The sequence below is a fragment of the Podarcis tiliguerta genome (assembly GCF_965153285.1).
Source record: "Podarcis tiliguerta genome assembly, chromosome: 9".
Lineage (NCBI taxonomy): Eukaryota > Metazoa > Chordata > Lepidosauria > Squamata > Lacertidae > Podarcis > Podarcis tiliguerta.
Window position 1 is genome coordinate 10,188,521 of NC_139542.1, and position 23,139 is coordinate 10,211,659.

Consider the following 23,139-nt stretch of genomic DNA (forward strand, 5'->3'; position numbering starts at 1 on the left):
TTCTTCTGATTAGACAAATTGTACAGTCAACTGATTTCAATGAAGCACGGCTGACATTTTGGATCGGGTCTAATATCGACTACAATCCAGAAAGCATCCTAACATACATGCATGTATACATCAATATCAGTATATTTACTATAGCTTATGTGAAGCTGATGGTGTTTGTAACCGGCTGTAATTTATAAACAAAGATAATACAAAGGCAGCGGTTCTCAGAGGGTATGACAGGAGAGGATGGTGAGTGTGGTGGGAAGAGTCAAGGACTAGCAAAGAAACCTTTAAACATTTAAGTGTAGTATAGTACAGTATACAGTGGTACCTTGGGTTACATACGCTTCAGGTTACAGACTCCGCTAACCTAGAAATAGTGCTTCAGGTTAAGAACTTTGCTTCAGGATGAGAACAGAAATCGTGCTCCGGCGGCAGCAGGAAGCCCCATTAGCTAAAGTGGTGCTTCAGGTTAAGAACAGTTTCAGGTTAAGTACTGATCTCTGGAATGAATTAAGTACTTAACCTGAGGTACCACTGTAATATATTTCAACTGACAAATATGAAAGATCAAAAAACAGAGTGGCTTCTTTGTGTTGATGAGGAGATGAGAGTTTGTTGTCTCAAATTAGACTTAATATAAATGAGATTACCCAGCGAAAGCAAGCTCACACCTCTCGTTGAGTTTGTATACATAATCAAGGTACATATGTAAGAGGCTCATTAATTATAACAATAATTTTATTATTTTTACCCCATCCATCTTGCTGGGTTTCCCCAGCATATATCAAAACATAATAAAACATCAAACATTAAAAACTTCCCGATACAGGGCTGCCTTCCGATCTCCTTGACATCTGGAGGGAGGGTGCCACTACTGAAAAGGCCTTCTTTTGGGATTGGTTCATGTTTGTATGTAGCTGCATTGTTTTATCCTTTTTGGATGTCCCATGATCATATTCTATAGTAGTTGTATTCTATGTTATAAATCAAGCACTGCTTGTTTTCCAATGTAAGGTAAAGGGACCCCTGATCATTAGGTCCAGTCACGGACGATTCTGGGGTTGCGGCGCTCATCTCGCTTTACTGGCCGAGGAAGCCGGCGTACAGCTTCCAGGTCATGTGGCCAGCATGACTAACCAGAGCAGCGCATGGAAACGCCGTTTACCTTCCCGCCAGAGAGGTACCTATTTATCTACTTGCACTTTGACGTGCTTTCGAACTGCTAGGCTTATCAGTAAAAGAATTGCTGTGGTCCTGGCATGCTTGCATGAAGGAACAGTCCCTTGCATGAAGGAACATGTGCTGTGAGGCAGCTGGGGAGTGTCTTGATGCACTAGTGGAAATTGTTCTGACTTCTTCTAGCACAATAAGTTGCTTGAATACAGCCTATAATATGCAAAACAGGCCAAATAATTTCCTACAAATGTAAAACAGCCTGCAGAACGTTATTTTATATTAATTTATATGCCTCATATGCTAAAACAGCTTCTAAGCCAGTGTTTCTCAACCTGTGGGTCCCCAGATGTTGTTGGACTACGACTCCCATCATTCCTAGCCAGCATGACCAGTGGTCAGGGGTGATGGGAGTTGTAGTCCAACAACATGTGGGGGACCCACAGGTTGATCTAAGCAGTTTGTAACCATAAAATCCACCCATAATTTGGGGGGGGAGGGCAGTAAGAAATCCATTCCTGCCTTAGAACATCCTTAATTAAAATATGCAACTAAACAAACATTTTAAAAGTGTAGCAATTAAAGCAGTTAAAACAATAAAGCATTAAAAATACTGTGCCAGCTGTACAAGTCTGGCCAGTCTGTGACTGCGCCAACAGAGAAAGACAACCCACTTGCATTTCAAATCATTTCAATCAAATTTAATCATAAGGCACAAAATGTTCATTGTGTACAGGGCACAATAATGAAAACCATTAGCCTTAAATGAACACACAAATACACGAGAATAAAGAATGTACTACAAGACACCTGTATTTGCCTATCTTAAGACTGTATTGTAATTTACGGCAGTTAATAAATGCAGCTCAATATATCTCAATACCGTCCTTCTTTTGTCCTTTTGCCTCCTGCAATTACATTAGTTTTGCCATTCGTCAGTCCTTGGGTAATCCAAACTGAGGGAGTTATCATCGTCTGCCATTTGAAAGCATCCCGTTTTCTGCTGCTTTTTAAAAGATTCCAAATTAAAGATTTGATGTTCTTTACTACCTGAATTGTCAGTGCGGCCCAAGGAAATATTGCCTGACTTGGCTGCAGAAACAACCCCCGACCCAAACAGATATATCTTCAAGCATTTCCTCTGTGTATGAAGAAAGCAACTCCATATACCATCTTGCCTGTCATTTTCTCCCATTTTGTCTTTATTTCCCAACTGGCTTCCTAGTTCTGTCCAAGTGGCATTTTATATAGCATTCCTTTTGTTGATTTATTGTTCATAACAAGAATTTGAAATGTTGTCATAGTAGTCTTCAAGGCCCCATTTCTTATATTGGTTGTGATTCCTTAATTGAAAATATTGGAGCCGTTGGCATTCATGCTCGACCTTGAATTTCTTTGCCTGGCACAAACTACTTGGCCGTAGAATATGTTTGAGTCCGTATGTATGGCAGCGTTTAACGCTATACTCATTGTGCCCTTTTCACTCTCCACAACTGAAAATATAATTTGGTTCCATATTTTTCAAGGATCTGTAGATTATTTTACACATGCAAATATGGAGTATTTTATTTTTCATTTCCTCTGAAACAATTCAAAGAGTTGGTGCTGACCATGTAACACCAGTCTTGAAAGACCTGGCTCCCAGTACGTTTGGAGCACAATTCAAAGTGTTGGTGCTGACCTTTAAAGCCCTAAACGGCCTCGGCCCAGTATACCTGAAGGAGCATCTCCACCCCCATCGTTCTGCCCGGACACTGAGGTCCAATGCCAAGGGCCTTCTGACAGTTCCCTCGCTGCGAGAAGCAAAGCTACAGGGAACCAGGCAGAGGGCCTTCTCGGTGGTGGCACCCGGCCTGTGGAATGCCCTCCCACCAGGTGTAAAAAAGAGAAAAACAATTACCAGACTTTTAGAAGACATCTGAAGGCAGCCCTGTTTAGGGAGGTTTTTTAATGTTTACTAGGTTATTGTATTTTAATATTCTGTTGGAAGCTGCCCAGAGTGGCTGGGGAAACCCAGCCAGGTGTGTGGGGTATAAATAATAAATTAATATTATTATTATTATTATTATTATTATTATTAAGTACCCTGGTTCCCACCCAACCCACACAGGCTCTTACATGTGAATAAGAAAGAGACCTTTACTCAGGCAATTCATGCTACATGTTCAGCAGCAGACCCAGAGCTCTGGAGTCACAATTCAAGAGTTCAATAGCAAGGCAAGAAGCCAGCTAGAAAGGACAAATATGTCCAAATGAGTTTCCTCAACCCATCCCACTAAGCTTTTAGAGATGAGGCGTGGAGACTTGCAGGAATGTCGAGTGTGCTCTGTCGAGACAGCTGAGTTTGCTGCCCTCGGCAAAAGCACCCCCTGGCTTTAGGCAACAAGCCTGCACCTTCTTGCTCAGGTCCCTCAGTTCATCAAAACCCTCTCCAGCCCCCACTGAGGCTCTCCACTCTGCAGGAAGGCCCAGTATACCTGGCCCAGTATACCTGAAGGAGCATCTCCACCCCCATCGTTCTGCCCGAACGCTGAGATCCAGTGCCGAGGGCCTTCTGGTGGTTCCCTCATTGTGAGAAGCAAAGCTACAGGGAACCAGGCAGAGGGCCTTCTCAGTGGTGGCGCCCACCCTGTGGAACGCCTTCCCATCAGATGTGAAAGAGATAAACAACTACCTGACATTTAGAAAACATCTGAAGGCAGCCCTGTTCAGGGAAGCTTTTAATGTGTGACATTTTAATGTATTTTTAATCTTTGTAGGAAGCCGCCCAGAGTGGCTGGGGAAACCCAGCCAGATGGGCGGGGTACAAATAATAAATTATTATTATTATTATTATTATTATTATTATTATTATTATTATTATTATTATTATCCTGCCACCCTGCTCCCCCTTCCAAAGTGACTGAAGTTGGAGTGGAAAGGAGAGATCTCTCCCCATCTCCAACCCAGGCTCCCATTATTCAGTCTTCCCCCATTTCTTCCGTAAGAGCCTCTCAACCCAACCCTAATCCCAACAGCGCTGTGGAGCTCATGATGAATTGTGAGAGCAGTGCTTCCCAACCTTCGGTCTCCAGCTGTTTTTTTGGACTACATTTCCCATCATCCCTGATCACTGGTCCTGCTAGCTAGGCATGATGGGAGTTGTAGTCCAAAAATAGCAGGACCCCCCGAGTTTGGGAAACACTGGGTCCAGTAGAGAGGCCAGGGGGTGGGTGGGTTGCATATGGCTCCCAGGCCTGAGGCTCCCCACCCCTGGAGTAGTCCATCATCATCTGGAGGGCACCAGCTTGGGAAAGGCTGGAGCCTGTTCTGCCACCAGTGGCGTAGCGTGGGGGGTGCAGGGGGGGCCGGCCGCACTGGGCGTAACATCTGGGGGGCGCTCGCACTCGCAGCTCTCTGCCCCTACCTGGCTCACTCACTCTCTCTCACTGCAGTGCTGGCTGGGCGAATCCGATCCGAGCCGCCGGGTCGCCGCCCACTGTGGAGGGGAGGGTGCCAGGCGTGCGGTGCGGTGCGGAGAGAGAGCGAGGGACTATCTGGGGGAGGGACAGTGCAGGGGGGGTGCAAATTACTTGCCTTGCCCCGGGTTAGGGGGCGCAAATTACTTGCCTTGCCCCGGGTGCTGACAACCCACGCTACGCCACTGTCTGCCACTAAACTCCGGCCCATCCATAACAGCAGTTGAATCTGTGAAGATGCCATTCTGAGCCAGATCATGATTACAAGTAGCGGATAATCTGGGGGTGTCTCCTGCCCAGCCATCTAAAATCCCTTTAACTGGGACTGATCCTGAGACTTTTAGCATGCAGAACATGCGCTCTGCTATGGCCTCTCTCCTGGCACGAGGTGTAAATTTAATGGAATAAATTTCAAGCGCGCAGGAGGACGTGCAGTTTCCCTGTCCCCACACATGCCGCATTGAAGTAAATCAAGGGAGCCGTGCGAAAGCAACCTTGCTTTCTGGGTTGCCGCAGCCAAAGGTGTGCAAATCATCTGCCGGAATAGCCCTGGCATTGGCAATGAGAGCAGGAGATCCAGGGGGATATATTTTGTCTTCCGAGTCTTGTCGTTTATCACAAGAGGAAGACGGGTTATTTTCAGTTCGCAGCGATGAAGCAACCCAAAAAAACAAAACAAGAAAGATTTCATCAGTTTTATACAGGACAATGGCAAATCCTTGTGAAAGGAGAGCTGCCTCGCAGGGGTTATTTATATCTGTTGGCTTTTGTATTGGCGAAGCTGCCTGACTCCTGTAAATCCGCAGCCAGGCCATGTAAAACAGCGCTTGGCAGCGAATGTGAGATTCAAAGGCTGCCTGGCTCTGGAGCAGACATGGCTTGAGAAGGGGAAAGAGGAAATTGCTTTTGGAATAAGATAGAAGCTGCTTTAATCAGGATGGTTTCTTTTTTGGGGAGGGTGGTTTCTAACCTCTGCCACCGGGCTCAGCACAAAAGGCAATTGGGTTTGGGGGGAGAAAGGAGTCGGGTTGTAAAATGCCAAGGAAACCTACCAAGGGCTCAAAGAATTGAAGGCGGGTTGAACGAAGCAAACCGCCTAAAAAGCACAGGCCCATTCAGACTGGCCCCCAATGCTAGCTTCTCTGTAGTAGAATCACATCCAAGGCCAAGTCAACATCTCCTGGCCAGCTCCCCAAGGCACTGCCCAAACCACAGGCCCCCTAATGTGGGGATTTGCAAGCCATAGAGCAGGCACCTTGAATGATGGGCGTGTGTTGAATTTCCAGGGAGGGACAGGATCCAAAGTGAAGTCTTCCACCAACCAAGACCTTAATGGGTTGAGCGATGCCTGGAAGAGGGTCCCTATCAGATTTGTGTGGGTGGCTGCACCCTTATGACCCCTTCGCCCCACACCCTTATGACCCCCTTCACCCTACTGTGATGTGGCCAAAAGGCCTGCTGCCATGTTCTTCAGTATCACAGGTGTCTTGCTCCACGAGCCCCTCTAGACTGGTTTTTCAGTTGGTGGGTTCTGCAACATGTCGTAGATGCAATAATAGTACTTTAGTGGCAGATTTGGGAAAGGGCCATAGCTCAGTGGTAGAGCATCTGAATTGTATGCAGAAGGTTGTGGGTTCAATCCCCAACATCTCTAGAATGAGCTGGGAGAGATACCCTGTCTGAAGCCTAGGACCAGTTGGTGGTGAGACGGATGCACCAATGGTTTGAGTTGATGGTTTCCAATGGGAGCTTCCTATGTTTCTACACTGGACCATCCACACATCACTCTGCTTTATGAACAGCTTCATTCCCTGATGATTCTCCAATGTTATCACTGTCTGGAGCGGCACTCAGGCACTTGGTATGGTTGGCATCCGTCTGTCTCGAAATAATAATAATTTATTATTTATACCCTGCCCATCTGGCTGGGCCTCCCTAGCCACTCTGGGCGGCTTCCAACTGAATATTAAAATACCGTAATGCATCAAACATTAAAAGCTTCCCTAAACAGGGCTGCCTTCAGATGTCTTCTAAAAGTCTGATAGTTGTTGTTCTCTTTGACATCTGGTGGGAGGGTGTTCCACAGGGCGGGCGCCACTACCGAGAAGGCCCTCTGCCTGGTTCCTTATAACTTGACTTCTCACAGTGAGGGAACCGCCAGAAGGCCCTCGGTAGAATGATGGGGGTGAAAGACAATGGAGTGAGCCTCTGGGGGTAGTGGCGTAGCTCAGGTGTCCGGTGCAGCGCGTGTGTCCTACAGCCAGAGAATGGGGTGAGCCGCCCATGGGGGCAGGGGGCGCAGTGTGGAGCCTCTCCACCACCTCCCCCTCAGCTGTAGGGCAGCTGAGGGAGAGGCGGAGGCCAGACGCAAGCCCCACACTGCAGTTTCAGGCACCCAAGCCACCACGTCGTTTCCAGGAGAGACCCGTGGCTCGGGCATGCTGCAGGCCCCGTGATACATTCTGGCTCCTGCGGTGTGGCGCCCAGTGCCAGCCGCGTTTCATTACGTTTGTTGACTGAACTAAAAAGTTTCGTGTATGGGGGTCCTGGGCTGCCGAAATGACAAGACCCCCCTCTTGGCCTTGCTGAAGTGGTCCAAAGGAGAGCAGATCAAGATGTTGAACACTAGGTGGGCTGCGGGAATCACTAGAAGGAAGCATACAAGGCATCATCCAACTGTTTGCAGAGTCCACTCTGGATTTTTGCAGGGTTTATTCCGGGGGTCAGCAAACTTTTCCAGCCGTGGGCTTGTCCACTGTACCTCAGGCCTTGTGGGGGGCTGGACTATATTTTGAAAAAAAAATAATGAACGGATTCCTATGCCCCACAAATAACCCAGAGATGCATTTTAAATAAAAGGACACATTCTACTCATGTAAAAACATGCTGATTCCCAGACCGTCCGCGGGCCGGATTTAGAAGGCAATTGGGCCAAATCCAGCCCCTGGGCCTTAGTTTGCCTACCCATGGTTTATTCCTTAGCCTTTTCTTCTCCTGAAGATCTCCTGCAAGGCTGTGGAGGTTTAGGTTTTAAACCCCTCAGCCCACCCCAACAGTGTGTCTGCTTTAAACCTTTTCTTTTTGCCACGTTCCCCAACATTGGTAGGGTCCCTCAGGGCCAGAAACATTGGATTAGAGGTCTGGATTGGGCCTCATTGGCCCATGAGCATCTCCCTTCCTGAGGGGCGTGAGGAACCGAGAAGGCAAAAGGGCAGAATATTGAAATGAGAATATGATCCTATTTTTCTCTTCCCAGAGGGAGAAAGAGAGAGATTATTTTTTTATTTAAAAACCCTGAATTTTTCATACTCAAAAAACTACAAACACTATGGAGACTCTCTGGCATGTGCTCTAATTGTGACTTCAAGGCACTCTGTTGTGAACTTCATTTCTACAACAAAGAAGGGAAGCAGGCAACTTTCTAAGTCCTAATTGATAGCATCAGAGAAGTTCAAAACGTAGCGCGGTGGATGCGTGGAACTTCAACAATGGAAGAAAATAGCAAACCAGGCCACCATTTTTCAACAGGCAACATCCCTCCTGAGAAAGGGGAAAAACCAAACACCTCAGAAATGTTTGTGGGCTGAGAAACGGAGACTTCTGTGTTTCCCCATAAATTTAATTTATAGGACTGTTTGTGGCCCTTTTGTTTTTTCCCCTAAATGTTGTTTGTTAATTCAGTCTACAAACAACAAAGTTCTCTCTTCATTGATGCTTCCTTTTCAGGTTTCAAGGTTAGGGGTCCGGGTGAGGTGTGGGAGGGGTGCAGGGCTTTTTTTTAATGAGAGTTAATGAGGCAGAATAGCTTCGCTTGATGGGAAAATATATTTTCTCACCAAATTAAAGCCTGTGCAAAAAAGAAAGAAGGAAAGAAAAAAGCATGAGATGAATGTGGTGCCCTCTTTTTTTCCTGGAAGGAATAGAAGAAACTTCTCATACATTGGGAACTGGCCTTATCTCAGGACTCTGAGAACAATGAGCTCGCCAGATAATATGTTTTTATTGGCTTTAATTCTCTTGCTTACCTGATGTTGCAGCAAAGATTTTCCTTTCCTTGGGGGTGGGAGGGGGGAGAAGCCCCGTGAATTAAAACCAAAGCTCAAGAGATTTATCAAGAGCCTAGAGAAACAAGAAAAGATAGCACCCAGCCCCTGATTGAGAGCATAAATGAAGCCATGTGGGCAGGTTTTGGTTTTTTTTAATGGCAGTTATCTGGACCCACCCTGAGGGAGGACTGGAACCTGAAGACTGACAACTCTAGCAATCATCCTTCAGAGTTGGCACCCGTCTGTCTCGAGAGACAATGGAGTGTGCCTCCAGGGGTGAAGTCAAACTGCTGCGTTAGCATCACCAAATTGACCTCACCGAGGTGCCCGCCCAGCCAGTGTGTATGGAGGTCCTGGGCTGCCCAGACAACAAGACCCCCCTCTTGGCCTTGCTGATGTGGACCAAAGGAAAGCAGATCAAGATGTTTAGCACCAGCTTGGCTGCAGGAGTTGCTGGAAGGAGGAACCGTCTTAGGGACTCCACTCCACTTTACTCCTTAACCTTCTCTTCTCCCAAAGATATCTCGCAAGGCATCAGAGGTTCAGGGTCAGATTGTGACGTTAACATATGAGAGTGCTGGAGGTGAAATAGGTAAACAGGTTACCCAATCAGAACCCAGGGGGTGGAGTCAGAGGGACTCTAAAACCAGCTCTGGGAGGGGCAAAGGGAGAGTTCATTGGGTGGGTGGTTGGAGTGGGAGTGAATTAGGATAGAGTTTGTGGGTAGGTTGAGTTAGTGTAGCTAAATAAGCTATAATTCACGTTCTGTTTTGATGATGTTATGTCAAGGAACTGTGTTAGTAGGGTCTAGATCCTGGAAGGACAGATCGTGAAGCTGAGGCTCCAATACTCTGGCCACCTCATGAGAAGAGAAGACTCCCTGGAAAAGACCCTGCGGTTGGGAAAGATGGAGGGCACAAGGAGAAGGGGACGACAGAGGACGAGATGGCTGGACTAAACAACAACAACAGATCCAATGCCTGGCTTTCAAGGATCAGGGCTACATTCCTGCAGCCCTAATAAGTAGATTGGGCTTGGAACCATGAACACAAGCCATTTATACAAGTGTCTTAAAAGCATGTGCAGATATTCTTTCCCCCAAAGGAACTGCTGTTCGCTGCTGCACACCTATAATCAGAACAGAGCTTTCTTGTTTGTGCTCCAGCCTGTTAAGCATGAAACAACACTAGCCTGAAGCAGTAAATGACCAGGACCATGTCTTCCTCATGCAACACTGGGGAATAACTCCAAACAACTGCTCGTTATGATCGTTACTGGATATTTCTGGATGGGAAGAGCCAAGGCGATGGCTTGCTCATTGTACCTTGTTTTGTCACTGCTAGAAAATGCTGAAATAAATACCTGCCGGTTTAAGGCAGTTTTACGGGCTAGGTGGCGTTTGTTACGACTTCATCACACCACGACGACAATATCTGGCTTCTTGTGTCTCTGCACTAGGCAGGGACGTTGTTGAGGCCAGCATTGATTGATCAAATCAGGATCCCCCAAACCAGGATGGGACCAACTAACACCTGGAAGTTTCGGACAAGTTTCCTCTGGCAGTCAGTGGAATATTCTTGGAATGGTAATAGATGCTGTCCAGTTTTACAGTGGGACACACCCTATAAAATGCAGGCTGTGCTTTCCTCATTTCCTAAAATGGGAAGACACCTGGCCTGTTAGGTAGCGATGGGGGAAACACGATATGCAGATCAGTGTTGCAAACTGCAGCTGCCTTGGCCAACCCACAGTACGGCATTACAAATTTGCATGAAAGGGCAGCTGGTGGAGTGGAGTGGCGAAGGCTGAACTAAAGTCCCTGGTTTGATTTTTGCCTCAACAATGTAGACGCACCCCTCCCCTCCCTCCTCCCTCCTCAGCTCCCTTTTCTCATCTGCGGTGTGTTGATAATTATGCTGTCTGACCCTACAGGGCTGTTGTTAGGATTATTGAGCTAATTTATGTGAAATGATAAGTGCTATTGTGTTTGAAGCCAGTTCAATTTCTTCCCTTCCCAACTGCTGTGAATTGTTCCCTGGGGATTCCCCGTCCTTCTAGTGAGCGATGGTGCCCTGGGTCTAAAAGTCAGAGGTCAGGGGTGTTGAAATTTGAGGTATCTGGAATTTTCTGCTGTGCACATAACAAACCTTTTACCTGTGATATAGCGTACTGCATTCAGGTCAAGCACTGGATTTCTGTTCCATCCACTTTCCCAATAATTCCACAGTGTTCTCACCTGTTTGTTTCCAAATGAATATTAATCTCTCCCTTCCTTGGTGGTTCACTGTCTCCTCATCACTGCTTTGGTCAAAAGGAAACAGTTATGAGATGTTAAAGGTTTTCTTAATCCAGGCGATGGATTCTGCATGTATATTCTAATAGGCGAGAGAAAACATGGAATATAATTTTGACTGCTTTGAGGCACGATGACAAACCATAGTTTACTGTGATGCTAATGAACTTACAGAAACCTTGGACTTTCTCCCTCCCCCATTCCCCCTTTTGGGAAGCTTGCCTTTCCACTTTTAATTAACCACAGCTTGTCATTTGATCCAAACCTGGCAAACTGTAATTAGTCTTAACTATGGTCTGTTTGAAACAATCCAACCTCAAGCCATGTTAGTTATGGTTTCCACAAACCATAACTAACATGAACCACAATTTGGGGTTCAAAAACACCAAACTGCAGTCAATCAAAAAAGGAGGTAGAAGCTTCTGATATCCTCCTTGTGACAGTTCTGGAGGGCAGAGAGGGTTGTGTGAGCCCAAGCCTCACACAGACTCATTTCCTGCATGATAAACCATCATTGATGTCTAAATATAACCTTTGCCTGTGAAATGGCATTCGGCATTCAAGGACTCTCAGGAGGGGAGACCGAAAATGAAGAAACCCAACAAACTGGGTATGTCTCTTAAGAGATGCAATGGAAACTTAGGTAAGCAAGACAGGATGTGAGCTCTCACATGCTTTCTGAACTGTAGTCGATAATTCGCTTGACAGCTCACTAACAATACTTCACTGAAATGCACAGAAAATAGTTATTGCGTCTTATGATTTTTCCATTTTTGAATAACATCCAGAAAGAAGAGAGCTAGAAATGGGTGGGTGATCCCAGTGGCGTAGCGTGGGTTGTCAGCACCAGGGGCAAGGCAAGTAATTTGCGCCCCCCCCCCGCTGCACTGTCCCTACCCCAGATAGTCCCTTGCTCTCTCTCCACACCGCACCGCACACCTGGCACCCTCCCCTCCACAGTGGGCGGCGACCCAGCGGCTCGGATCGGATTCGCACAGCCAGCACTGCAGTGAGAGAGAGTGAGTGAGCCAGGTAGGGGCAGAGAGCTGTGAGTGCGAGCGCACCCCCCAGATGTTGCACCCGGTGCGGCCGGCCCTCCCTGCACCCCCCACGCTACGCCACTGGGTGATCCTTCCTAGGAGATGCCCATATATAAATAACACCCTAATTCCTGTGCTCTAAGGCTCTGTCTCTCTTTAATGCTTGTTTAGGATCGTATAGCTGTAAGGCTGCAAACCAACCTGTATGAAACCGGCATCTCCCTCCATCCCTGCAGCTGAGGGCTTTCTGTGTCCATGTGACTTGCATACCGATACCATTACAAACTTCTACCGTGGCGGAAGACGTGCATTTTAACTGCACAAAAACGAAACCCAGCCAAGCTCTCCTCTGCCTTCAGAACGGAGAAACTACCTGCGGTTTCCTTCTGTGCTACCAACATTGTTGATGGCTGCAAGGAGGGTTTGTTTATTAGAAAACGCAGTACCCCTTTTCCCTACAAGGCTGGGATCCTGATTCCATTTAATCATCCAGCCTGTTTGCTGTTTACGAGAGGAGACTTCTCCCCCCAGTAACATCTTGAGGAACCCACGGAATTAAGACACCGGCTCTGCCGCTGGTACCTTGGGAGCTGAGCTCTTATGGCGAAACCAGATAGCGAAAGCAAATCAATAGCGAAAACAGCACCAGCAATCACAACAGCTGTAAATTAAACCCCTTGAAGCAAATGGAAGCAGCCAAATGAGGATTCAAAGGGGGGTTGAACTTCATGACCCCAGGAAGGCTTTCGTAGCCCCGTGATTAATCATGAAAATAGCAAGGGCGGCGCTTGAAGTCTCTACCAGGGAATAGAATGGAAAGACCTGTAAATTGAGTCCAGAGTGGTAGGAAGAACTGAGCCTTCTTTGGAGGACATCCTGCATTTACTCAAGGCATTGCTTAGCCTCTAACTTGACCTGCTTAAATACACACCAGCTACCTCATTGGGCTCTGGGGCTAAGCGTTGGGCTGTGCCGACTCCAATACTTATTCATGTCACTTTTGGGCAATCTTCTTGCAGGAACAATTTCCAGAAAGGCTGCAAAAAGTACAAATTCAAGGACTAAGGACCCCTCCAGACATTTTTTTTAAATTGCACATTCATGATGATTTGTGATCATGATGCTATCAGAGTGGTCACATTCGATTCTGCTTTCCGCACTGTCTGAGTCTGCCAATGTTTTGGGGTGGTCCATGCATATAGCATAGCTTCCTGCTGAAATCCTGTAATCTTTCAAATGTTCTGGAATTTTATTTTGGGTTTTGTCCTGCTATTGTTGCGCTGCAATCCCTCCGGACAGCAATAATGTGGTAGCAACAAGGAAGCGGAAGACAGGAGTGCCTGGCGTTCTCTGGTCCATGGGGTCACGAAGAGTCGGACATGACTAAACGACTAAACAACAACAAATCAAGGAAGTGCATTGCTCTGCTTTCTTTTGGACCACATCAGTGAGGCTGAGAGGAGGCTTTTTTTGTCTGGGCAGTCCAAAACCTCCATACACACTGCCCAGGCTTGTGCCCTGGGAAGGTCACTTTGGTGCTGCTAACACAGGGGTTTGACTTTACCCCTGGAGGCGCACCCCATTGCCTCTTGAGACAGGTGGATGCCAACAGTATTTGGCACAGTATGTTGAAAAGGGTGAGCAAGGAGGACACAGCGGTGGATCTTGAGCACGCACGACATGAATTCTGTTTAGCTCAGGGCTGGATCTGCCATTAGGCAGAAGGCAACTGCCTCAGGCAGTGAATGCTTGTTGTTGTTGTTGTTGTTGTTTAGTCGTTTAGTCATGTCTGACTTTTCATGACTCCATGGAACAGAGCACGCCAGGCACTCCTGTCTTCCACTGCCTCCCGCATTTTGGTCAAACAGAATGGAGAACTGAATTTAAGGCTTGAAAAGCAAGAAACAGAGTGAAACTTAAATTGTGGCGATCCATAGGCATGATAAGAGGTGTATCATGTAAGCATAGGGGGTGGGGGAAGTGGACGGGGGACAGGACAGGACCAGGACCATCCAGTGAATATGAGTTATGCTCGTAGCTTCGAGAACACTATCCAACCATCTCGTCCTCTGTCGTCCCCTTCTCCTTGTGCCCTCCATCTTTCCCAACATCAGGGTCTTTTCCAGGGAGTCTTCACTTCTCATGAGGTGGCCAAAGTATTGGAGCCTCAGCTTAAGGATCTGTCCTTCCAGTGAGCACTCAGGGCTGATTTCCTTCAGAATGGATGCGTTTGATCTTCTTGCAGTCCATGGGACTCTCAAGAGTCTCCTCCAGCACCATAATTCAAAAGCGTCAATTCTTTGGCGATCAGCCTTCTTTATGGTCCAGCTCTCACTTCCATACATCACTACTGGGAAAACCATAGCTTTAACTATATGGACCTTTGTTGGCAAGGTGATGTCTCTGCTTTTTAAGATGCTGTCTAGGTTTGTCATTGCTAGTGGTTAGCAAACAGTAGCAAGGTATTAGAGAAAAGAGCTGTGTGTACCAAGGGCCCTGCCCTCTACCCGCGAATGATGCTGCAACTGCTGAAGATTTGGCTTCTGTGTATGGGGTTCCATCATGTCCTTTGCCTCAGGCAGAGAAACATCTTAGACTGATCCTGAGCACCCTCTATCAACCCAGGGAAGCAGAGCCTATGCATGGCCTCAGAGAGATACTACTACCCAGAACACAGAGCTCAAGAGGTCCCTTTATCTGCCCTGCCCTGTCTTTTGTTTGTTCTTTGGGGGAAAGATGCACCTGAACACTCCTATTTCCAATCAACCATTTGGTTGTTGCACAAGAGGAATGGCTTTCGGATGCCAGGCTTTGCCATTCGCTTGTTATTATTAGAGCAAGGCAAAGAGGGGAGATGATAATTCCCATTTGCTGCAACATGAGCCTTTTACGAGCGGTGAACTTTTTACCTCCAATAATCAATGCTCCAGTTGACCTGCTGGGTTGCGTCTGTGTGGCCCTGGCTGGCTTGGAAGATAGGCATAAGGAATTACATGCACACCCACCCCAATTTCAAAAGATACCTTTTGGAAGTTGAAAAAGTAGCTGAGGTTTTTAACACAGAAACATGCGTCCTTTGGGGAAAGCTGAGGACTGAGGCCTCTACATTAGGGATGTGGAACCAATGGCCCTCATTTGCTCCCATCAGCCCCAGCCAGCAGGGCCAGTGGTTGGGGACAGGGCTGGATTTAGGTTTGATGAGGACCTAAGCTACTGAAGGTAATGGGGCCCTTTATATGTCCAGCTGTCCTTTGTCAACAACAAACTGTTGCTGTTTTTGGTGTTGAATATATGCATGGGGGCCCATGACTTACATCATAGGAGCCTACACAACACAAGACACTGTTGCTGTATGTAGGTTTTATTTTATTTGTTTTTTATCTTATATTTTGGAAATGTACATCCGGGTTTTTCTCCCTTTAAATTTTTTGGGGCCCCCAAGAGAGTGGGGCCCTAAGCTATAGCTTGTTTAGCTTATACGTAAATCCGGCGCTGGTTGGGGACAATGGGAGCTGGAGTCCAGCAACATCTGGAGCGACACAGGTTCTTCCTGTTCTGTGTTTTGGGATTGTGGCTTACTCTATTTCGAGCTCAACTTTTGCAGGAGAATTCAGGGGAGCAATTGCTGTACCGAAAGCTAAAACTCACCATAATATTATAGCAAGTTTGTTTTCCACTCCCCTACCCTGTGCTGATTCAGTGAAAACTTGCAGCACTGGTCGAGCCTGAATGCTAAGTCGGTGTTTAAAAACTAAGGCAGGCAGACAAACTGATTTTTGCTGCTGAAAAAAGCTTTTTTTCCTGACTTGCATACATTACACATTGCTTTTTTATTTTTACAGTATTTACTTTATAATAATAATAATAATTTATTATTTATATGCCACCCATCTAACAGGGCTGTCTCCAGATGTCTTCTAAAAGTCAGATAGTTGCGTATTTTGTTGGGAGGGCATTCCACAGGGTGGGCGCCACCACTGAGAAGGCCCTCTGCCTGGTTCCCTGTAACCTTGCAATGAGGGAACCAGCAGAAGGCCCTCGGAGCTGGACCTCATTGCCAGGGCTGAATGATGGGGGTGGAGATACTCCATCAGGATAAATTAATTTTCCCCTGGATAATTGCCACCTGCACCCAAGGGAGATTTTAGATATTGTTATTTATTAAATTTGTAGACCGACCTTCATCCGTAGATCTCATATCAGCTGCATTGATCCTTAAAAAATTCATAGATTCACAGGGGTCATCCTAGCCCTTTTGCCTAGTGTGGGGCTCAAACCTACAACCCTGAGATTAACAGTATTGTGCTCTACCAACTGAGCTACCCCAGCAGTCCTCATTCTTACTATAGTAAGCTGGTGTAATGCTGTGACTAAAATGGCAAAGGATGTGAGCAGTAAAGATACCATTGGTTTTCAACAGAATCATTAAGCATATGCTTAAAACTCTCCGTATTGAAATTAATGGTGTTTAAAAGTGCTGGATCGCAGCCAAAGTGTTTTGTGGAGCATTAGGAACATGCAGATTTATTGGGGTGGGAACTTTTGGGGCTGGTAATCAGACGGCAGTCACTCAACGTTTGGCTGCTGCAAACGAGGCAAGCTCCATGCTGGGGATAATTAAGAAACGGACCGAAATAAACCTGCCAATATCTCCATGCATTTGTATAAATCTGGGGTGCTTCCACACTTGGAATAGTGTGCATAGTTCTAACTGTAGCACTTCCCAGTGATATTGTGGAACTGGGAAAAGGTGCGGAAAAGGACAACCAAATGTTCAAGGGGGCTGATCAACACCCCTGCTGTGAGGTTGCAGCACATGGGGTTTTGAGTTTGGAGAAAAGGCAAAGGGAGGCATGAAGAGGGATGGAGGAGAAATTGGACTGAGTTTGCATTTAAGAGTATCAAGGAAAATTGTATGCAGATGTGTATACAGTGGTACCTCAGGTTAAGTACTTAATTCGTTCCGGAGGTCCATACTTAACCTGAAACTGTTCTTAACCTGAAGCACCACTTTAGCTAATGGGGCCTCCTGCTGCTGCCACACCGCCGGACCATGATTTCTGTTCTCATTCTGAAGCAAAGTACTTAACCCGAGGTAATATTTCTGGGTTAGCGGAGTCTGTAACCTGAAGTGTATGTATCCTGAGGTACCACTGGATTGGGAGTGATTCGCCTTAAAATGATGAACTTGCATGAGGACATTAAAAAAATCTTATGCTGTAATACGGAGAACTGAATTTAAGGCTGGAAAAGCAACAAACAGAGCGAAACTTGTGGCGATCTGTAGGAATAAGAGGTGTATCATGTAAGCATAGGGGGTGGGGGAAGTAGATGGGGGACAGGACAGGACCAGGACCATCCAATGAATATGAGTTATAGAAGGGTTAGGGCAGACAAAAGGAAGTATTCACAAAACACATGGTTAAATTATGCCATTCTATACCACCACTTTAGTAAAGGTAAATGTACCCCTGACTATTAGGTCCAGTTGCGGATGACTCTGAAGCTGCAGCGCTCATCTCGCTTTACTAGCCGAGGGAGCCGGCGTACAGCTTCCGGGTCATGTGGCCAGCATGACTAAGCCGCTTCTGGCGAACCAGAGCAGCGCACGGAAACACCGTTTACCTTCCCGCCAGCGAGGTACCTATTTATCTACTTGTACTTCGTGCTTTCGAACTGCTAGGTTGGCAGGAGCAGGGACCGAGCAATAGGAGCGCACCCCATTGTGGGGATTCGAACAGCCGACCCTCTGATCGGCAAGTCCTAGGCTCTGTGGTTTAACCCACAGCGCCAACCATGTCCCTATACCACCATCTATACTTGGGAGGACTATAAAAGGGGTTAGACAAATTCATGGGGGGATAAGGCTGATCAATGACTCCTAGTCACGGTGGTTATTTTATCAGAGGTCTCCGAATACCAGTTGTTGGGGATTACAGATGAGAGAGTACTGCTTGTGGGTTTCCCATGGCTATCTGGTTGGCCATTGCAGGAACATAAGGCTGGACGCCACAGGCCTTTGATTCGATCCAGCAAAACTTTTCTTATGTTGTCACCCTGCATATCTTGATGAAATACACCATCCTGCTGTTATCGTGCAAGTTACATCAAGGAAGTGAGAGCTTGTTACCAAGGCCCCATTCATACCACAGTTAAAACACTATAGCACTTGAAACAGTTATGGTTTCCCCGAAAGATTCCTGGGAGATGTAGTTGGTTAAGGGTGCTGAGAGCTTTTAAAGACCCCCTGTTCCTCACACAGAGCTGCAAATCTTGGAGTGGTTTGACCATTGTTCTTCACAGCGAACTGTAGCTCTGGGAGAGGAAATCAGGTGTCTTCTAACAATTCTTAGAGCCAGTGTGGTGTAGTGGTTAAGAGCGGTGGACTCGTAATCTGGGGAACCGGGTTCGCGTCTCCGTTCCTCCACATGCAGCTGTTGGGTGACCTTGGGCTAGTCACACTCAGCGGCGTAGCGTGGGGGGTGCGGGGGGGCCGGCCGCACCGGGCGCAACATCGGGGGGGGGGGGCGCTTGCACTCGCAGCTCTCTGCCCCTACCTGGCTCACTCACACTCTCTCACTGCAGTGCTGGCTGTGCGAATCCGATCCGAGCCGCCGGGTCGCCGCCCACTGTGGAGGGGGGGGTGCCAGGCGTGCGGTGCGGTGCGGAGAGAGAGCGAGGGACTATCTGGGGGAGGGACAGTGCAGCAGGGGGCGCAAATTACTTGCCTTGCCTTGGGTTAGGGGGCGCAAATTACTTGCCTTGACCCGGGTGCTGACAACCCACGCTACGCCACTGGTCACACTTCTCTGACGTCTCTCAGCCCCACTCACCTCACAGAGTGTTTGTTGTGGGGGAGGAAGGGAAAGGAGATTGTTAGCCGCTTTGAGACTCCTTTGGATAGTGATAAAGTGGGATATCAAAACCAAACTCCTCTTCTTCTCATCACCAGTGCTTTTCCCCTGGGGGTACTCAAGGGTACTCAGTACTGCAACCTCCCCCCCCCCCAATTTTAAAAGTGCGGCCCTTACTGTAACAATTTCACAGTGAGTACCAGCATCTTTTCTTTCTAAGCAGTGCTCAGCAGCCTTCAACTACAGCTCACATAATTTTTTGGCGGAAGCCATGACTGTTTAAAGTGGCATCTTAGCGCTTGAAATGTATGGTGTAAATATGGCCACAAATTCCTCCAGGTTGTTTGTTTCTTCAAGGCTCTGATCTCCCTCTAGGGACAACCCGCGCAGCTCCTGCCTTGCCCCGCTGTTGTGCAGGCTGCCAAGGTGCAAGGTGTATTCACGTGTCTTGTCACGATCTCCTGTCAGGAGAAACCAGGAGCTAAGTCACGCGTTCCGTTTTGCCGCCTGCTGCTCCTTATCCTACGTACGTGTCTGGCGACGGACGAGCCTACCCGCTGCGCCACGGGTGACACCGCCCAGCCTCGCTTGCTGGGAAACACGTGCAACTGAAACTCCGTTCCCACATGCGCGCTCCCTCCTCGAATCCTTCCCGCGTGTGTTGCGCTCCGATCCTCACAGGGCATTTCTGGCGCGCCCCCGACCCCCCCCCCCAACACACCCACCACTAACCCTGACCCACGTGGCGGAGGATCGGCGCGCTTTTGCGCAGCGTGCCCGCAGCCGCGCTTCTCCCCCTCCTCTGCCCGGATTCCAGATCCCTTCGCCAACTTGGAGGGCGGGGAGGGGGGATCATTGACATGCAAATCCGGCCGGCGGGAGCCAATCGGGACGGGATTACCGCCCGAGGAGGGATTACCTGGGAGGAGGGAGGACTGGCCGAGCCGAGCAGCCGCGCGCTCGAGTTGCCTCCTCTCCCCACAGACCCGTCGAGGGCGCGAGCCGAGGTCCGCCCTCCTTCCCCTCCGTCCCTCCCCGGGGGCAAGGCCTGGCTCTGCGGCGTCGAGCCCCTCCGCCTCCTCTCTCCGCCTCCTGCCGCCAAGCCCCCTCCCCTTTCCGCGGCTCCTGCTGCCGCTGCAGCCCGGCCAGAAGAAGCGATGCGGCGGCGGCGTCTGCTGCGCGCTCCGAGGGCGCGCCGACCCGGGAGCTGCTGAGGCGCTGCGCCGGCTATTGTTGCAGCAGGCGCCGGGGGCTCCTCTGTCTCTCCCTCTTCGCGGGGTGATGCCGGGGAAGCCGTTGAACTTGGGCGGCTGCTGACAGGAGGCGGCGGCCCATGTGCAGCCCTCGGGGCCGGGCACGCCGACGGGCCGCGGCCGGCAGGAGCGGTAAGTGGCTGCGCCGCCGCCGGGGCTGGGCTGGTTAGGGACGCGGCTCCCGCTCGAGCTGGAGGAGGGGAGGGAGAGACGGAGAGGAGGAGGAGGAGGAAAAAGCCGCTTCCCTCTCTCCATTGCTCCTCCTTTCCCTTCGCGCGGGTCCTTTCCTCTTTCACTCTTTTTCTCCCTCGCTTCTTCACCTTCTCGCCCATCTTTTCTGCCTCCCCCTCTTCACGCTCCCCCCGTTCCTCTCTCTCTCTCTCAGCACAGTTTCTCCCTTCCCTCCTTTTCAACTTTCGCTTTTCCTTCTTTCTTCCCGCATTCCTTTCATTTTTAAAAAATGGGGGGGCGGCGCCCCTCTCTCATTTGAACAGGATGCAATGCGTGGCAAAGGGAAAGATTTGGGGCATTTTAGTTGTGTTTGTGCGCACGTGTGTATTTTGCATTTTTGGTTTTTTTTAAAAAAAAATTATCTCTGGTATAAATACTTTCCAAGAAACACTTTTTCTTTCGCCACAGTGAGCGAGGGAGAGGAATGCACCTTGCTAGGCTGAGTGATTCATCATACCCGTAGCGTCTTGCGGGCATGGCTTCTTTGCTTTCATGTGCAGGGATAATAAATCAGACATATAAACCTGTAGAAGTCCTTAGAGTTTCCAACGCCGGTGAATTGCTAGCAGATGAGAGTGAAATTCTATCGGATTTCTCTTGGAGGCTTCATCAAAGTACCCTTGTTTTTTTTGGGAGGGGGGAGCAAATCAAACTGCCCACCCTGCTAATGTAAATGTGGGTCAAGTTGACAAATGACCTTTTAATTATTGGTTTTTAAAGGTGTATATTTAATTAGAGGACACAGATTGAATGTATACCATACCCCATTTCTTCTTTTTTTGCACTGCATTTGCACCTGATGCAACAAGGACAGCATTAAAAAAAAAAAAAGCCAGGAGGAATGCATTTAATTAGCTAGGGGTAGTCATTCTGCTGCTGCTAAAAGGGCAACGAGGCTTCATTTCTGCAAGAGAGGCCAGGAGATCATTTTCTAGGGTGGGGGATGTGGGTTAGGAAGGAGTTTTGTCAGTAATGCAGTGGCTAGCATGCCTGCAGCAAGTGGCAGAGGCAGTGCATAGAACTGTAGAGTTGAATGGGACCCCGTGAGTCATCTAGTCCAACCCTCATGTTTGGGGGAGGGCCTGGATAATAGGAGGTGTGTGTGGGACTGACCGTTACACAGAGTGAGGTCTATGGTGCTATCTGCCTAGATCACTGTAGGGAAAACCACAGGAAAGCACAAGGAGACTGTAAAAGAGGAAAGATACCGCACTTTGATGTGGGAGACTGGTTGAAATTTCTGTTCATAGCAGTAGATCTCAGCCTGATCTACCTCGCAAGGCTGTCCAGGGGATTAAGAATCCTGACCCACGCAAAGTGAGGCACTTACAAATCACACGGATTCAGATAAGAAAGAGTTATGCAGTCTTCCAAACTCCACGTTTCTTGGAGTAAGACCCATTGAATACAATGTAGTTTATTCATGAATAGACTTGATTAGAATTGCAGCAGCAAGCACAGCGCCACCTCCCCCAACTCACTGAACCTCTTGAAGTTTGCTAAAATGTGCATATTGCTGAAATGCTTTATTAGCCTGATTTGAGTATAGCATCTAGATCAAGGGAAGTAATAGTGCCACTGTATTCTGCTCTGGTCAGACCTCACCTGGAGTACTGTGTCCAGTTCTGGGCACCACAGTTCAAGAAGGACACTGACAAACTGGAACGTGTCCAGAGGAGGGCAACCAAAATGGTCAAAGGCCTGGAAACGATGCCTTATGAGGAACGGCTAAGGGAGCTGGGCATGTTTAGCCTGGAGAAGAGGAGGTTAAGGGGTGATATGATAGCCATGTTCAAATATATAAAAGGGTGTCACATAGAGGAGGGAGAAAGGTTGTTTTCTGCTGCTCCAGAGAAGCGGACACGGAGCAATGGATCCAAACTACAAGAAAGAAGATTCCACCTAAACATTAGGAAGAACTTCCTGACAGTAAGAGCTGTTTGACAGTGGAATTTGCTGCCAAGGAGTGTGGTGGAGTCTCCTTCTTTGGAGGTCTTTAAGCAGAGGCTTGACAACCATATGTCAGGAGTGCTCTGATGGTGTTTCCTGCTTGGCAGGGGGTTGGACTCGATGGCCCTTGTGGTCTATTCCAACTCTATGATTCTATGACTTCTATGATTGTCCATTCCTCAAAATAGGTCACTGGTTACATTTTACAGGTGGGAAACTGAGGCTTTGTTTTGGCCAAACCCCATCTAGTGAATTTGTGGCTGAGTAGCTAATGTGAAGTCTGATCTCCCAGTTCAAAGTTCAACAGTCTGACAATTTGTAATGGGAGTGTATCAAAGTGTTTTGGGATTGATTTCAAGAGATTTCTTCCCGATAGGAAGTTCTATGTTGTCCATGTTACAACATCTCTCTGCTTCCACCGCCCCCTTTCCTGGTCTCTCACCCTTGCCATCCACCCTAAATAGCCTGAACACAGCATACAGCCTTCAGCCTACATGTTGTCCACCTCTGAATTAAGCCTAAGAACTCTACATGATTAGACAATTCAGTTTCCAACAAAATAGTCTGAGATTTCACTCGTTTGTTAGCATTTGGCAATCAGTGCAAACAATGCTGCTTCTGAGTTGCAATTAATGTGTCATCTGCCTACTGAAAGCTTTACAACAGGTGTTGGGGGGGGGGAGAACCCCAGAACTGGGATCTGAATGTGGCCCTCCATGCCTCTCTGCCTGGCCCTTGGAACATTCCCTTAGGCCACACCATTCTCTGGTTTGCTTTGCAGCCCACGGATCTGGCTGGATTCTATGATTCCATGTGTCCTTGAAGTTATAAGGACTTGCTTGTCTGG

The 23,139-nt window shown here is 48.0% G+C and overlaps 1 protein-coding gene across 5 annotated transcripts in view; it reads left to right on the forward strand.

Annotated features, from left to right (window-relative positions):
- The window catches only part of SHROOM3 (shroom family member 3), a 216,357-nt gene that overhangs the window by 106,575 nt on the left and 86,643 nt on the right, over nucleotides 1–23,139 (forward strand). The window contains exon 1 of one of the 5 annotated variants that reach the window (XM_083398151.1): nucleotides 19,861–20,243. The exons of the other annotated variants lie outside the window; for them this stretch is intronic. The gene's annotated coding sequence lies outside the window, so the exon portion shown is untranslated. Of the gene's footprint in view, nucleotides 1–19,860; nucleotides 20,244–23,139 lie in introns of those variants that run through there. 5 annotated transcript variants of the gene reach the window in all.